The sequence below is a fragment of the Pezoporus flaviventris genome, unplaced genomic scaffold (genome assembly GCF_033815535.1).
Source record: "Pezoporus flaviventris isolate CSIRO_AGI_PZ_B2104156 unplaced genomic scaffold, CSIRO_AGI_Pfla_v1 ptg000015l, whole genome shotgun sequence".
NCBI classification, from domain to species: domain Eukaryota; kingdom Metazoa; phylum Chordata; class Aves; order Psittaciformes; family Psittacidae; genus Pezoporus; species Pezoporus flaviventris.
The window spans coordinates 12405966-12423357 of NW_026892563.1; positions in this window are offsets into that span (position 1 = coordinate 12405966).

The window sequence follows — 17392 nt, forward strand, 5'->3', positions numbered from 1 at the left end:
TCTGGCAACTATGCTAACTACATTCAGGAGCAAAGGCGTGCATTCCTAACAGTCAGGTTCTCCAACCAAATCGTTTGCTCAAGGGTACACTGGATGCCTTCTCAGGTGAAGCCTTGAAATTGAACCTGTGTACCCTGCTAACAGAGGCTCAATGAAGAAGCCAGTTGATAAAAATCTATGGCTTTTGTCAGGCAAAATGATCAGAAAGAGTCCTTTCTGGCACTAAAACTATATGCCTAGTATTTAATTCCAGTGGCATAAAGGGAGGAGTATTTAATTTGGAAATTCTTCAGTGAGGTGTCTCTCTCTCTCAAAACATGCCTGTTCAGGAAGAAACGTGATATGGCTACAGTGTTCATACAAACATTTAGTGTTCACTAGGTTCAAATTCTTATTCTTCTGTTCTCCAGAACAGTTAGTAACAATTGAGACTCCATACTTACACAAGAATATTCAAGCCAGACCAAAAAAGAAATAAATTAGAGAGACTAATTAGACAAGATTTGTAAAAGTATCCAATGTTTGGTAAAAATAGCTCAGGTCCATACTGACGTTTTCATTTAACCTGTCCTTTCACAAGCAAACTTCTGACTTTTGAGGTCATGTGCAAATACCTGTGGTCTGAACCTCAGAATCTCATAAACAAGTTCCACAATTCGTGTGAAAGTGTCATTCCTGAGATATTTCAAACTCCTAGGAGCACTCTGAAAAGTTCTGGAATTAAAACTGTTTTTGTAGCCTGCCATTAGCTACAACCACATTTTCTTCACAGCAGATATGCAGTGCCAAGTATGGCTTAATTTTTCTCCAGGTTGCTATGACTGCATGCACCTACATAACCAACAACACACTTCCTTTTTGAGTATTTAATGTTTACGTACTGAATTGTTTATACAATAGTCTCCCATGCTCTAAGAGCCCAACACTATCAGTATCTCACGTATGAGTTATATGGATGCTGCGGTAAATGGTTTTCACTAGAATTTATAAAGATATCTAGGCTGTATTAGATTGCAGCAACCAACTGATACTCCTATGTCATTACAACAAATTAATTCAGAAAACAGATGAAATAAAGTTTTCGTCTGGATAACAAGAAGCTCCTGTCATCTCACCACACAGAGATCTGTGTGTTGACAACCTGAAAAGCACGGCATGTAAACAAAATCTGCCTTGTCCTGCTTTTCTTCATCAACCTTTAGGCGTTTTAGGATCTGACCTCTTTGGGAATAGATAAAAATTGCACAGACACTGCTATGGGCAGGAGGATGTTGGGCAAGTGCCCGCAATCTAGTTGCATTACAGGCTATAATCCTCCACATCGCAAGGAATTACACAGCAGCCACTTTCACTTTTGCAGTCTGGTTTTCTGCAGACGTACCTTGTGCTGGGGAGGACATATATATGCACAAAAAGGTTTCCATCGGCTGCCTTCCACAGAGAGCTCATTCAGCAAGCAGCTCATATACTTGGGTACAATGTTACAGGCAGCCCATAACCATAGTTTATTTCACTTGGAACTGCAAATAGTGAAAACTACAGTAAGCATTCCCAGCAGCACATCAGCGCTAAGCCTCACATTCACCGTCCTGCAGGATGGACTGCTAATTATTCATATGGAATAATATATAATACATAACATATAACATATAATATATAAATATATAATATACAATTAATACATAATAATTAGTACATAATAATATATAATGTAATATATAGTATATAATGGGGCCTATGAGGATGCTGGGGAGGGACTCTTCATTAGGGACTGTAGTGATAAGACAAGGGGTAACGGATTACAACTTAAACAGAGGAAGTTTACATTGGATATAAGGAGGAAGCTCTTTACTGTAAGGGTGGTAAGGAACTGGAATGGGCTGCCCAAGGAAGTTGTGAATGCTCCATCCCTGCCAATGTTCAAGGCTGGGTTGGACAGAGCCTTGGGTTATATGGTTTAGTGTGAGGTGTCCCTTCACATGGCAGGGGGGGTGGAACTAGATGATCTTAAGGTCCTTTCCAACCCTAACTATTCGATGGTTCTACAATAATAGCATTCATATGAAGTAATACATTGAATCTCCTCCAAAATCTAGCTTGGAATTTAAAAGATTATGAACAGTGCCAAGAAAACTACTCCAGGGCAAAACAACCCTGAATCTTCAAGTTTAGACAAGAGCCTTACTATAAACAAACAAAAGTGTTATATTGTTGAAATTGGTCTTTGAAATTGTCAGTGGGAGATCCTTTTTTTATTTTTCTTTTCCTTCATTAAACCCTCCAAAAAAGAGGGGAACTTTTGCCTTCATATTGCAAAGTTAACTTCCAGATATTACTCAGGGAGCATTTCATAAAACATGTTGTGATATATACTTTCCATTGCACAGATATTGAGATAATCACTGCAAGCTCTTTTCTGTAATTACCACTTAAGAATGTCCTTGAGACCAAAGAGACTTAGCTACAGGGGTCTCAGAATTTCGTATCTTTCACTGGGTTGCCTCTGAACAAGCTATTCCTTTGGCCACCAAAGCCAAGCTCTCACTTTGGAAGAATAACCAAAGTGAAACATTTTGATGGGATAAGTTCTTTCCTGCCAATAACAAAAAAAATGTATTTTCAGAATGTATTTCCTCAGAAAAAAAACCCTATTATATTATATATTTTTATTGTTACATCATGTTACTTTTCACCATATTTGAAATCTTGCCTATTTATGAACGCTTTGCAGGCCAAATGAAATTTTAAAATGAGCACTGAAAATGTAAAAAATGGAACAAAGACCATTTCTCAAAAACATTTTGTAGGAAACCGTGGAATGAAAAATTTTCAATTTCTAAATTTGCTGTGGAATTGTAATTTTGGACAAGCATACCTACTTCATCTGGAAAGGACAGATTGATGCTCACAGGGATCCCTGGTAAATTGCATTGACTTTGAACAGATAACATAGTGTCATTTTCTCTAAATGCGTGTGTCAAGTGGTATTGTAAATGGTTTCCACTTCAGACCTTCCTAAGGTCTTCTGCTCTGTACTCATGAAGTTGTGAGATGCTCAGAGATACTTGCACGATCACAGTGATTTGACATCACTACTTAGGTCCTTTGAAAATACAAACTTTCCTATGATACTCCTTTGTCTCACTGACAAAGACTGCTTCAGCTATGGGCAAATAACAAGCAAGTGAAATAATGCTACAGTCTAGAAAATATCACCTCCTTGTCAGAGAAAGATTCTTCAAGGTTTCCACCATCTCCAGCTTCAATATTTTTTTAGTGAAGTTGCATCCATTTGTAAGTTCTGAAATACTGAACTTGAATATTACGATTCATAGCTTGGTCACAGTGTTTGGTTCCTTTAAGATAACATGAGCTTTAACTATTTTACCTTGTCCTGAGATTATTCAGTCGTTTCTCCAGTACAAACAGTAACTTCAGTAAGATTTTTTTGATCTCATCTCTTAAGATGCAAAGACAATTCTTAAGCCTCACTGGTTTCAAGTTAAGATCAAGACATGCAAATCACAAAATAAGTGGCTCAGTTCTGCAAAGATTTACATATGTCATTGTATACATGAAGGCTGCTCCACTGACATCAACAAGACTGCTCATGTGTCAGGCACATGTGCCTGTTTTTGCAGGATAGAGAGGCAGAAGTAATTTGATTACCAAAGATGTTCAATGCATGTAACTCTCACTGATTCTAACATGTCCGTTGCTTAGGATCTCTAGCCATAGGGCTACTTGTGTAGGTGCCAGTCTGAAAATTTGGAAGTCTTGACCCAAAAAGTTAATTTTAAGTTAAAGCTGTGATTTTGCATGGAAGTTACACCCCAATATACTGCTACACTGACCCGGAAAGGCAGCATTCTGCACTGTGGAAGCTAATATCCCCCTAGTTTTATCTCTCTTTGTTTAGTATAAATTAGAAATTAGTGATAGGGAATTATCTCCCAACTCATCATAATCTCACTTGGGAGCTGTCTCCTGCTGCAAGTGAACTCAGAGTTCAGGAACAGAAACTGACTGCTGGCTTTTCCAAAGAAGAAACACAGGCGTTCTCTAAATTATTCCCTTTAGTTATATGACTGTATTGTTTTCTTTCCTTGTCTCCCTTAGTTAAAAGCACAGGGAAAGTGATAAATTCCTATTTTTATATATCATGATTCACATCGAATGTGAAAATGATCACATATATGTGTCTGTCTGTGTGTGTATGTGCAGATATGGGTAAAAATCACATAAACATCAGTACAAGGATGTTCTGATTCAGGCCCTTAGATGATATCAAATGTGAGTACTTGACTGTACACAGTGAAGGTTCAGCCTCTCAGAAAAAGCATGGAGAATTTTTGCTTCTAAAAAAATTAACATTAATAATAGCAAATGTTAAAAGGTCTCTCTCAACAATGGAACAAAGCTTTCCAAATAAAGGGCAGTTTACATACAGAATCATACAGGCTAGCTGGTGCCTGTTCCTATAATGTACATTACCAGGGAAGAGAAGAGCCTGATTGCAAGTACAGAAAATTGAAGAACGTCAGAATATGACCAAAACCCATCATATTTTCCCAGCATTCAGGGCATGTGGTTAAGTCTAATGTCAGATACATACCAGGAGAAATATGCCATTATTGTAGCTCAGAAAAATATAAAAGGAAAAATAGGAAGCTACAATCTGATGGTTGGAATGGAGCCCTTCCACATTACATTATTATTTTGAAAGAATATTACAAAGTGATTTGGTTTAGTGCTTTTCTTTAGCCATGAGTTTTTCTAAGGGAAAAAGGCTTGCTTAGTCACAATTCATGTAAGTAAAAACTTCTCATCTCCAGGAAGCAGGACCTGCATGTTGTATGTATGAAATCCTGAACTTGTCTGGCTTTCCTGGATAATCTGTTTTAAGTGAATACCAGTTCATCGTTTTCATTGCATGATTTACAAAGTATAATGAAACAATCTTATAGCATCTTAACTTATTGGTAATGCTGCTTAAGGGAAAGTCTTTTAGACTTATCATTCCCACTTATCCATGTCCAAGATTTCTCTGCTTCTCAGTGACTGTAAGTGTAATTTTTTGCTCTATGGATGTCCAAACCACTTCAATTTTCCAAAATTATTAATGTGTATAGGTCACTCTAGAGTATATATGAACCCTCTTTTTCACCTTTTTCTGAACCCCAGAAATACATTCTGGACCATGAAGTGTTCAAAGACAAAGAACTGAAAACCATGTCACTGGAAGAAAGAGTCATGGCTTTGGAAATCTTCAATTAAAAAAGAGATAAAGGCAGAGAAATTTTTTTCAGGAATTAAAGTGTATATTTTCCATATTCAAGTTTAGTGGTTTAAGAAAATTGCCTCCTTTATTGTAGTTTACACTAGATTAGTACCTACATTCTAACTGATACTGGCAGAGTCAGAGATAATGATTTTTTCTCATTATTTAATAGAGAAGTAAATACAACCACTGCTCCAAACATTTCAATAATGGAAAACTGGACTTACCTCACCCTTATCTTCTCTATTTTCTCTACTAGAATCCCATTCATGAATAAAATCCTCCCTCAGGAGAGTAACACAGATAAACACTAAGTGACTTTTCACAGACAAGAAAAGAATCAACATCTCTGTACTCCTTACTTGGCTATGGAAGGCAGATACCACTTATAGATAACTTCTGGCTTCTCCTGGTGATGGTGGAAAAAGCAAGAGAAACCGTAAGTTACATTTCAACCCTCTGGTCTTGTTTGGTGAGACTTGTTAGGAAAATATCTAAAACCTACAACTTTTTTGTAGGAAAATGTGGAATCAAAAATTTGCAATTTCTGAATTTTCTGTGGAATTGCAATTGCAATTTTGAACAAGCATACCTGCTTCATCTGAGAAGGATAGACTGATGCTATCAGGGATCCCTGGTAAACTGAGTTGACTTTGAACCAATGACATAGTAATGAACGTTTTACATTCCTGAGCCATCCAGCTGTCTATTAACAGCTCTTTAAACTTACTACATACACATTGATACTGATCTGCTTACTACTGCAGAAATTCTAAACACAAACATTATTATGAAATCTTATTTTAGCCACCAAGAAAGGTGAGAGACTGAAACACTAGACAGCTTTTCTTTGTCTTGTATTCCATGTGTAAGATTGGAGTTAGACATAACAGCCCTGTAACCTGCTCTGGGAGAAAAATATGCCCTTGTAGGACAAAATGACCAGCATTATTCAAACAATTTATACTGAAAAGGCTTAGGGAAAAGTAGCTGAGAAAGAGGGAGGGCACAACATCACATCTGAGGGAAATAAAGCCCAGAAAAGTCTGCTAAGGACACAGATGCGTGCTTTTGTCAAGAAATGGTTTATTTCTTAGAAGATAAATTAACAGGATAATAATACATGTTGGCTATAGCAGCCAGAAGAGGACTGCCAAAATGGACAACCCCTTCATACTTTGGGAAAGGAGACAAACCCCTCTGACTATGAGCAATTCGGTACCATTTGGTGTTCCTATAAGGCTCTTTTTCCTACTTTGAAGCAAAGAATGATTATGTTTCCTGTGTGGAATAGATGACCACTGCTCCTGGTTTGTTTAGATCACTAAATGTGACTGCCTTCCCTCTTTCAATTTTTGTTTCTGGACCCATTGTGCTCTGTACCCTGAATTCCACTTGAATCCACTGAGGAATAGGATGCTGAAACATGATGTTTCCACTATTGAAGGCTGTCAGTTTTCTAATGCCACACACTGCCTTAATGAGCTTCACCCTGAGCATGCGACTCAGCTGGCAGTGAAAAACAGGAAGCATTTTGGCATATATTTTCCCTTTGTGGGGTGAGAGAGGAAGCAGACGCAAGCCCTGGCTCAACTGTGACACAATTAAAATGGAAACAGCTGCCTTGCCCTTGGTGTGGCATGAGATCAAACCTGGGTCACCCCTGTAGTCAGCCTCACTGATAAGACCCCCACTTTGGGTTGGAAACACACAAGAAACATCCATGCTAAAACTCATATGTATGTGGTCTTCAGGGCCTGAGCCAGCAAAGTCAAGGGGAAGTCTGTCTGCTGATTTCCATAAAATCTGGAGCAAGCCAGATTCTTTCATTTTAGTGAGCAAAGATCCTTCCAACTAAGTGGGTAGAAAAAAATTGTCAGGTGAAGACTACTGTTGCATTTGTTGTTATGAAAGTCTTTAAATGCCTATAGCATAAAAAAAAAAAGTAAAAAATAGTGGCATCTGTATTTACACTGAGCCACCTGTACCGTGTAATTTACAAGTGCAGATATTCTGGATTTGAAAAAGCAATTGGTGGTAATTCCTGTAAGTGGGCCTATTTCAGCTGTTGGCAAAACAGGATCTAATTCTCCAGCTGCCTAGGTACTTTCCAAGGCCTCTTCATAGTTGTGTCTGATAGCCCCAGTTGTTAATTTGTCTTTATCACTCCCCTCTGATAGACAATCAGGCTAAGCTGTACCTAGTGATGTTTTGGTACATAAAAATAAATGTATCCATGAGGAGAAGAGGGGCTGACTGTCTTCTTAGCCAAATCAATCTTCTGGGAAAATATCCAGGAAAATGCAATTTAAGTGGACCACTGGACTCAAAGAGTTCCTTAATAAAGTTGTATTCCACTAGAGACCACCATAAAGAAGAAGAGGTATGTCCCACTGGGTTGCATACTGTGCTCTCTGACCATCCTCATCTACATCTGATCACACATAGCCTGTTGGAAAACAGGCTTCTTTTCCCATGCCGCTTTCCTCAGATGAAGGTTGGACCTGATGATCTTAAAAGTTTTTTCCAACCTAGTTGATTCGATGATTCTATGGGACTGCTCAGCTATGTGTACATTTACAAAGGACTCTCCAGAACTGTCTGAATACATGGATAAAAGAACAAGCTTCCTCTGACCTACTGTATTAATTGTTCATAAAATATCACCCTCTTCTATCACAGATATCATACCCTGTGTTCTGCTTGCCTCTCCAAAAAAAAAGAAAAGTTTTAAGAACAAAATATGATCCCATTCCACACCTTGAGACAATATTTTTAATGCAAAGTGAGCAAAGGTGCATGAGAGAGCATTTTATCATGACAGCATTAATCTATGTTTCATTATGTCTGTCAGAACTGGATTCATGAGGATAAAAAACCTGTACTGAGCAGGAGCATTCTCCTGAAATGGCAAATATGACATCTCTGAAAGAGAGAAAAGTGAAATTTTTATCATCTTCATTAAAGCCAAATCCTACAGTCTTTACCAGTGACCAAACAGAATTTCTGAGCCCATGCTACAGGGACACCTGAGAAAGATAGCAAAATGCAAACTGATATTTGTTCAGGACAGTCAGAATGTCATCTCTTTCTAACAAAGGATATGCTTCCTGTCACAACATCATGGACAGCCTATCTAAGGCAGCATCATTTCAACAGCCAGTTATTCTCACTCAGTGAGCAGAAACTGTGTAATGAGATACGACAGCTTTTCCTATGAAGTAATTAAAAAAAAACTACCAGGTAATTTTCATCGGCTTCTACACACTGTTCAGATGAACTGCTAAATCTCACAGGAAACTCTTCACCTCTCACCATACTGGTCATCCTTCATCTGCTCTACATGCAAGGACTGAACACCCATCAAGAACTGTTTAGTGCTTTCTCAGTGTAAACAAAAGGAGGAAGTATTTTCACAGTAAAGACGTTTGTCATCTGTAGATCTCAAAGTAACTTTCAAGGAAGTCAATATCCATCTTGCAGATGGGAAAGCAGAAGACCAAGGATTAACTGACCGACCCGTGGTCACCCAGCAACAAAGTCTAGAGAGCCCTGAAGTCCAGACCCCTAACAGAGAACTGCGTTTACAAACCCAGATGCAGAAAGAACATTTCAGATAATAAATTCCAGCTCCGCTTTCCATATTGTAACATCTCCTTAAAAGTACTGATCGATATGAAATAAGACAGGTGAATGAATGTTGAAAAGATGACATGTGATCACCTTAAATGGAAAATACAAGCAACGTAGACAGTCTGCTCACATGTCATTCACAGATATGAGTCTGTACAAGCCAGTTTTGCAAGAGTCCGTAGATCTTTTTCATGGCTGTTTCAGCTTCAAATCTTATTGTCTCTGCCCACAGACTTGTCATCTCTGGAAACCCCAGCTTATCCAAAGTGTAAGCCCTTTGAGGTCTCTGAAAACACATGGAATACAAAAAAAGGCAGAGAAGAACATGAAAGGAGGAGGAACCAGAATAAAAGCAGAAAAATATAAACAGAAAGAAATTTAAGAGAAAGGAAACAAGAAAGTGAAGATGATAAAGAGAAGGCAAGTGTCACCAGAAGAAAAATAGGAGGAGAGACAGGAAAATTGGTTTTAATTATGTTTATTGTAGTTCTTCATGCACAAAATTACAAAGTGAAAACAATATAAACAGCTCTGCTACAGGCATGCTAGGAAACAATCCATAAAGCAAAAGAATGTTATAGAGGAGCTTGTAGTGACTTACTGCATTATTCACTACGTAATAATTGCCTAAAAGAAATTAATGAGTCTTTTTTCAACTAGTTTGGCAGATTACTCGAAAGACTTATAGGCTTCTTTGCTGTAGATTCCTTACCTAAATGACAGACGAAAGACAACTAAGACCTTTAGAAACTGGTTGTAAAAATAAAGTTAGCTATGCTCTGTGCAAGAGGGGCACCCCTGCTCCAGAGCAGGACGCATCAGAGTATGGAGGATATATTGACATAGCCGGAGACAATCTCTGTGCAGAGAACATGCAGAAAACACTGGAAAGAAAACACGAGCTGTGCTGAAATATACATGAGAGTAAGATATTTTAAAAGTTTAAACCTTGAATTCCAACAAATTCTCAAATCCACCTGTAACACTGTCCCAGCTTTTCGCTACTTAGAAAGTACAAGGGACAAACATAACAGGAATAGTGAAGTAATTTAGGTATGTCAAATTTTACTGCGTAAAGTCATGCTGCCCAGAGGACTGCGTTCTCCTCCCCACTGATTAAAACAAATGAGAATCCAAATACCAAAACCTTTCCAAATCCTCCCATTTCCATTCTACATTTAGGGCTTCCCCCCATTTTCCTAAACTCAAGCTCATTTTATTTTCCCTCTTGAAAGAAGGAAACTTCAGAAAACCCTTTGACCTGAAGGGCTGAATGGATAGAGTAGACAGAGTACCTCGTATCCCCAGCAGATTTCGTTATTTCCCCCTAGAGTTTGGATGATGATCACAAAGATTTTTCTTTTCATTTCCTTATTACCTGTTCCTACCTTTGAACTTTTCTAATTTAGAAATCCATGATTCTTTGTCATCTTCATCTCAGATCTCTAGCTGCTGGATAGCAACTAAAAAGGTTGGGATCATTAACCAAATAATCAAGGAGAAAATCTAGATACATGTTAATAGGAGGATATTATTTTTCGTTACAGCACTGACAATGTATCCTAAAGTTTCCTGTCAAAACGTCCTTGAAATCTGCTGAGTGTTATCCTTGCCAAACACATTGTCACAAAAATTCTGCTTTTTTTTCTGACAAAAGCTACTGAATTGGCTGTTACAATTTCTGGGTAAAATAAAAAAAAAATAAATAAATAGATAAAAAATCAGCAAACTATGGATGCCCAGCAACAATGTAAAATTGTAATGAAGCATCTACACTCCCCAAGGATTTATGTGGGCATAGGTCTATCTGTATGCGCCCATGCCCTGCACAGCGTGACTTGGCACCTGAGCTCTGAGCAGCTGGCACACCTGCAATGTCAAGAGTGCAGTGCATGTCACAGGAGGAATTTTACAAGTCATCACATCAAGAGCTATTAATTGGCACAGCATGCCAGCAAAGCTTGGACCAGCCCAGGACTGTAGGGATAGGCATACTGCACATCTTTTATAAAGCCAACTGCCCCTAACACTCATTAAACATGCCTGCCCAACTGACCAGACAAACATGATTGATGTGTGCTGCTTTCTGGAGCAGTCAGTCTTCTGTTATCTCCTTAACCTGCTACACTAATACTGTATTTCTTTCTTAAAACTGCCTATGAGAGCACAAGGGTGTCCATGGAAACCTTCCATGGTTTACACTAGCTATGCAGTCGTTTGCTACAGTTTCACATCAGATTTGTTACTGGTGCTTATTCACTTGGAATGAAACAGTAAACTTGTCTGGAGATGTCCTGAATTATTCATAGACAACATGTACAAAGATAAGTCAGGGCATGAGATGCACCTCAGTGTTGAAGCCAACATGGTATGTAAGAGTGAATGATGCTTGCATGGCTTTGTGGGAGAGCTGCTTCTCAACCACTCTGAATGACTGGAAATTGGGTAACAATCATTAAGACCTGCAAGCCAATTTGTCTTTGACAATGGAAGTCAGGGGAAGTTTTGACACAGCAGCTCTCCTTGCCTCGTTCTCACTATGAACACAGCATTAAGGCCTGAAGTCACTTCCACTTTTGTATCTAGACTTGCAAAGGAGCAGTTTCGTGGGCACAGAGAGGCAAGTATATCTGATAGTGCTTAGACATCTAATTAGTTCATTACGCCTATTAAGGAAGTAGTTAGATGACTAAATATCATTGACTATGGCTCCAGAGCTGCAGGCGGAAAACTATGTATGAAAGTTGGATAAATCAGTCAATTCCAGTTTTGTTATCCAGCAACACCTTTGAGCTCATTTTCCACACAGTGAAGATATATTCATCATACAAATATTTTCTACCTTCCTCTGAAGTCTGGTACTGAAAAAGTGAGAAGCTAGTACCTGTGACCTGCTTTGACAACACTGGGTCCGGTTCTGGCTGCATATTACTCCGATATACATCATGTGATTTTGATATCTAGTTTGGGTCTGCAGGATCAGAAATGGGCCCATTTCTAAAACCACCAAATAATCAGGTAGTTATGCTTTTCTAAATTAAAAAAAAAAAACAACCCATGCTCATCTATTACTCTGAGAAAAATCAAGTGAATTTTCCCCTGATTATCTCCATCTGGGAGTATAGGGATTGAATGGCAGAGAAAGCTAACAGCAGCTTTAACAAACCTCCAAGAGCTTGTCCATCAGTCTCTCATCAGCACTGCAATGACAGCTACTCCATATCTGAACAGTGGAAAGACAAAATATTTTCATGGCAGTTAAAAATGCAAGATGAAGTGATTCTGTACTGAAAACACTTCTGCAAGCATTGGATGAAATAGTCAATTAAGATCTCATGTTCATCCTTGTCCAAAATGGTAATTTTTTTCAAAAACACTGTATCTGCCAGAGAAGAGAAATTTGGTTCTGACCCAGCTATAGCCATTAGCAGACTTACGGGAGTATCCTGATTTGAAGATGTTTGTCACAAAAGCAAGGTCCTACGTAGCACAGCACAAGTTAATGGATTTTAAAATAAGAGAGCCACCTTCCTAAACCACTGTTGATTGACCAATCTGACCACTGGGATGTCATTACTGTTTATAAATGACATGTTCCTATTTAAACTAACTCAAACTTCCCTCTATGCTATCTTTATTTTAAAGTCAGATATGTACCAGTTAGCAATTTTCCCCTAAAGCAGTTTACAGATCTGTGCCATCGCAGTTGGTGTCTGACTTTAAGCTGTCAGTAATGCAGTACTGCAAGATGTTTTTAACTTAAATTATACATATCTTATATTTAAATTACTTCAGAATTGTGTATAGAGCCTTGTTTTTAAACACTTGTTCTCTTTCTGGAGGTTGTGTACACGTGCACAGTTTGTTAGGAATCCAAGAATTTTATGATTCTAATACTCCTACAGAACATGACTAAATATTCAGCAATGCTTCAGATTAAGTTAATGCCCCACCCCAGCAGATCGGCTCTTCAAACAGCCTACATTCCTTCACCTGGGAGTGGAAGGAAATAATGAAAAAAAAAAAAAAAGGTAAATAAAGGAGTGAGATGGAAAGCATTTTTGCTGTGAGATTATCCTGATTCTCAACTTGCATTCCCTAAGAAACAAGAGGGAAGAGCAATGCTTGAAATGTCCCTTGGTAATGGTAGGGAAAAACTGCATACAGATCAGTACTACCATCTGTACTCACCCTGATCAGGATCTTACCCTGGCAGGCCACTGAATATAGAGAGAGACAACAATGCCTTATGTTTTATAAGCATAACATACGAATGAGAAGCCCTTCACAGCACTGCTTCTGCAAGCTCTCACTTTGGGCTCTAGCAGAGAGAGAGAGTTTTCAGGACACCTTATCTCCCATTTTGAAGAAGAATGTGCTTCTCACTCAGCTGTTTTTCCCCCAGACTACTCCATAAGCTGGCACTAAGCTTAAGTTCCTGATTGCCAATATAGTTGTCACATATAACCTACCTATTTGGGATGGAAGGTTGAGGGGGCGTATATTTGCATACATACGCATATTTGAGAGTATACTCATCCACCTGAATTGACCATTTCATACTTATTAGGCAAATACCACAATGACAGCAGACCTTCCTTCCAAGCTATCTAGAGGAGAATAACTCAGAAACTTTCTAAGACTTTTCCATTCTTCTCACTGTAATGATTTCATTACCATAAACCAGCCTGCTAGCTGACAAACTGGTGAATTTTGGCCCATACTGAACAAAGCCTTGGCACAGGGTCCATATTTTGCCATTTAGCTCCAGATGAATCTCACATGTTTATCAGTCATACTTAGGAGCATTACTGCTCCCCAGCAGAGATTTTTGCCTTCTGAGGAGGTGGTTTGTGTTCCATACACCCTCTGAATCACATTCTGCTTTTTAGATTTTGATATGCCATGATGACACAGCAAATTACCCCCTTGTAAGACAAAAGAATATTTTTCTAGCAAAAGTTCATGAGGCTGACCAAAATGGTTAGCAATAGTACATCCTCAAAGAGCTGCTGGTACTGCAGCTCCTCAGAATCTCTAACTCCCAGTTTTTACACTTGAAATGAATGGAGCATCTTGCATGAGGGCATTCCATTCTGGATCGTACAATAGTGGGAGTGTCAGAAGAGTATAAGATTTCTTGGCTTCTGCTCATCTTATATCTTCTGTCTTCTTCTTCTGATGAGACAACATCTTCAAAGACATCTATGATTCTATGTTGATGATGTGGGGAGACAGGGTCACCCCTAAGTTCTCTGTACCTCCAAGAAAGAGACAAATGTGAGCAAGAGAAATTCCATTGGACAGCATATGTTGCTACTTTCATACTTTGACTTGACATTGATGGATGCATTCAAGTATTTACAAGCTGCTTGAGGAGGTGACTCAGAGAGAGTCTGAAAGAAACAGCACGGCTGACACCCCTGCTTGAAGGGGGAGGAAGTGGGAGGGAAAGATTGCCTTGAAATCAGAGTTTGTGGTTTTTTAAAATGCTGTTGCTTTACAAGCCCACTCTTTGTGCTGGAGTAATTATGTAGGTGTACTAAGAAAAAAAGCTAAGCAGCTTGAGAAAGGTCTGGCTGTGGGGAAACCCAGATTTTAAAAGCTTGAAGTAGAGCAGCTCAGTAGTCCTGGAGGAGGACATGCAAGGCATCTTTGCAAGATCCTGGAGTAGTTAATGGCACAGTTCTGGGACAGTCTGGGGTGCAGATCAGACAAGCCCACCTTTCTACCATCCTGCCTGAACAGCTCCTCCCTGCTGGGGACATCCGCTATCCTAAGGCATTGCACAAGACACAGGTCAGCACATTTCTCCTGTAACTTGAAGACTGATGAAGAGGGTAGATTTAGATTAGATATTAGGAAAAATTCTTCACTCTGAAAGTGGTGAGTCAGTGGAACATGTTACCCAGAGAAGCTGGAAGTTGGATGGGGCTTTGAGCAACTTGGTCCATCTAGTTCCAACCCCGATGACAGCAGGACTGGAACTAGATCTTTAGATGACACAGACCATTCTGTGATTCTATGACTTCTGTAGTTGAAGGCTTTTGTGACCACAGGAGGACGTGAACATCTGGAGGGACACATATCTTCCTCTCTCTCCTAAAATGTGTGTGGCTGGACCCCTAGGTTGTGCCCTGGTACTCACCAGCACCAAGCTCTCTTGCTTGGAGGCAAGGCTAGACCCATGGCAAGGCGTGGAGCAGCTGCCCTGGAGATTGTGTCTGTCAGCACCTACTTTTTAATGAGCAGAAAGCAGAAAGAAATGTGCATCCTGTTCTATGAATTACCATTTTTGAGCTGTCAGGCAGGAAATACCTGCATGAAGCTGGGAATTCACTTCCATAAGCCACCACATTTAACTCTTTCCCTCCATTTTTCTAACAGCTTGTGCAGGTCACAGAAGAATCATGTAGAAAAAAAGCCAGTGAAGCTGGCTTTCTCCACAGATCTCCATGGCAGTGGTGCATCTCCACCTGTCCTTGTATCATCTCCCCCTTTCACAGCCCAGAGAGTGCATGTGCCCTTGTGAAGCCAGTGGTGCAAGGGAAGAGCGCAGTTACAACTTGGGCTTCACCCCCATCTTCAGGACAGAATCCTCTTACTGTAACCAGCATGGTAAGAAAAACAAGTCCCCTGGTTAAACAGTTGGCACAGTTCCCCAGCATGGAGAAAGAAGAGGAAAAAGACCATTTCAGCTACCCATTACCAAGTCCTAACAGGAATTTTGTAACATGTCTTTTTATATTGACAAAACAAGGACGTGAGCTATTTCTTGTATGCATTGCTGGTTTAATTCATGAGAGAAGCTCCCTTCAGAATTGATTTCAGGCAACTCTAGAAACCGTTTGTGAATGTCTAGAGCATCCTCTCTCTGCAGCTCACATCAGCATGCCCAGGCGAGATCCATGACAGCTGTGGGGGCCTGGGTAGAGGTGCTGCTGTGGAAGTGGGAGCTTGGCATGGATTAACCACCACAGGACCTGCACAGGCACTGTAGCAGAGGCATACCCTAACTTGCAAAAGGAATGTGATATATAAGAATTATTCTCCATCAAATGCTACTATTTATATTTTTTATATCCTCCAGGGGCTTGAATACTTCTGGAAGCTCCCTGTTCCTTGAAAAAAAAAAAAAAAAAGAGAGGGGGGGATGCTGAGATGTTAAGAAACTACTGGAAAATCTTAATATGGCTGTCTTGTTCGGAAGAAAGGAGAGTATTTATCTCCTTCAAAAGTTTTTTGTAAAAATCTCTAATTGCATTACAAGATATCTTATTTCCTTGGAATTTCATTTCTCTGTCAGACTTCACTGAAAGGGATATTTTTCTTGTCAAATTTTGTGTAATTACAAAAAAAAAAAAAGGCACATTTTCTTGAAACACTATGGTGGTGAGATTTCATTTGGCATGAAAGACATTACAGAAATGTAGGTGTATTGTTGTTGTTGAAAATAATTTTATGTAACAGAAAGTTGACGGACTTGTAGGTCTTTTTTGGATTTGAGATGTAGTTATTATTCATTTCCCAGTGCTTGCAGAACTAGCTGCCCTCCTAACACCAATGGGAGAACTTTGGTGGACTGCAGAGGGAACTGGTTTGGGCCACCGGTACCTCAACTTAATTCTTCCTTTCAGGAATACAAAAGAGCAACACTCTGACTGGCAGAGTGCAGTGAGGAAATTAGCTTAATTACTAAAGCAGTAACACTTACTACAAAGCATGACACATGAATAAAAACCAGGAGAAAGGAGCCTGTAGCTGCAAAAAAAAAAATAAAAGCTATATGAGGCTTTAAAATGTTCCCTTGTGTGCATATACGCAGTGTTTTGTACAGTAACCATAAAAATGACATGGTTGTTTTATACCTTTCAAGCACAAGCAACCTGTTTTGACTTTGTAGCACTTGGTGAGTCATTAGAGAAACTGATCTTTACTAAAAGCTTTGCCATTTCTCTTGTTCTTACTGAGATCACAAAAATAAAATATAAAAAAAGGCTTGGGTAAGATACGTGCTGCAAAACCAAAATAATGTGCATGTTCACTGTCTCCCGATCCCTGCCATATGCCAGCTTGGGTAGCAGACTTGCTTTCTCTTTGCCATCACCAGGCTAGGCACTGGCTCCAGAGTCACTTGTCTGAGGTGGAGCCTCACTGGATGCACAGTATCTTGCTTCCTCCCTTCCTGCAAGAGCATAGAAAATAGGGAAATGAGAGCATCTTTTTGCTCATAAATAGGCTTAGACACTGTGTGATCTGGTGTAGCTGTTGGCTGTGATGGCACCTGGCTGAGCTCAGTCCACCTGCCTGTCCCCAGGTCCCAGCCATGGCATGCCTGGGTACACTAAACCTCCCAAATGAGAGCTGCAGATACATGCACTACGCCCGTCACAGGTCCCTGGGCTCATCCCCTGCCCACTTAGCCCTGCTGTGCCCCTGCTCTGTGACATTCTGAACCCAGGCCTCCACCCCGGCTGA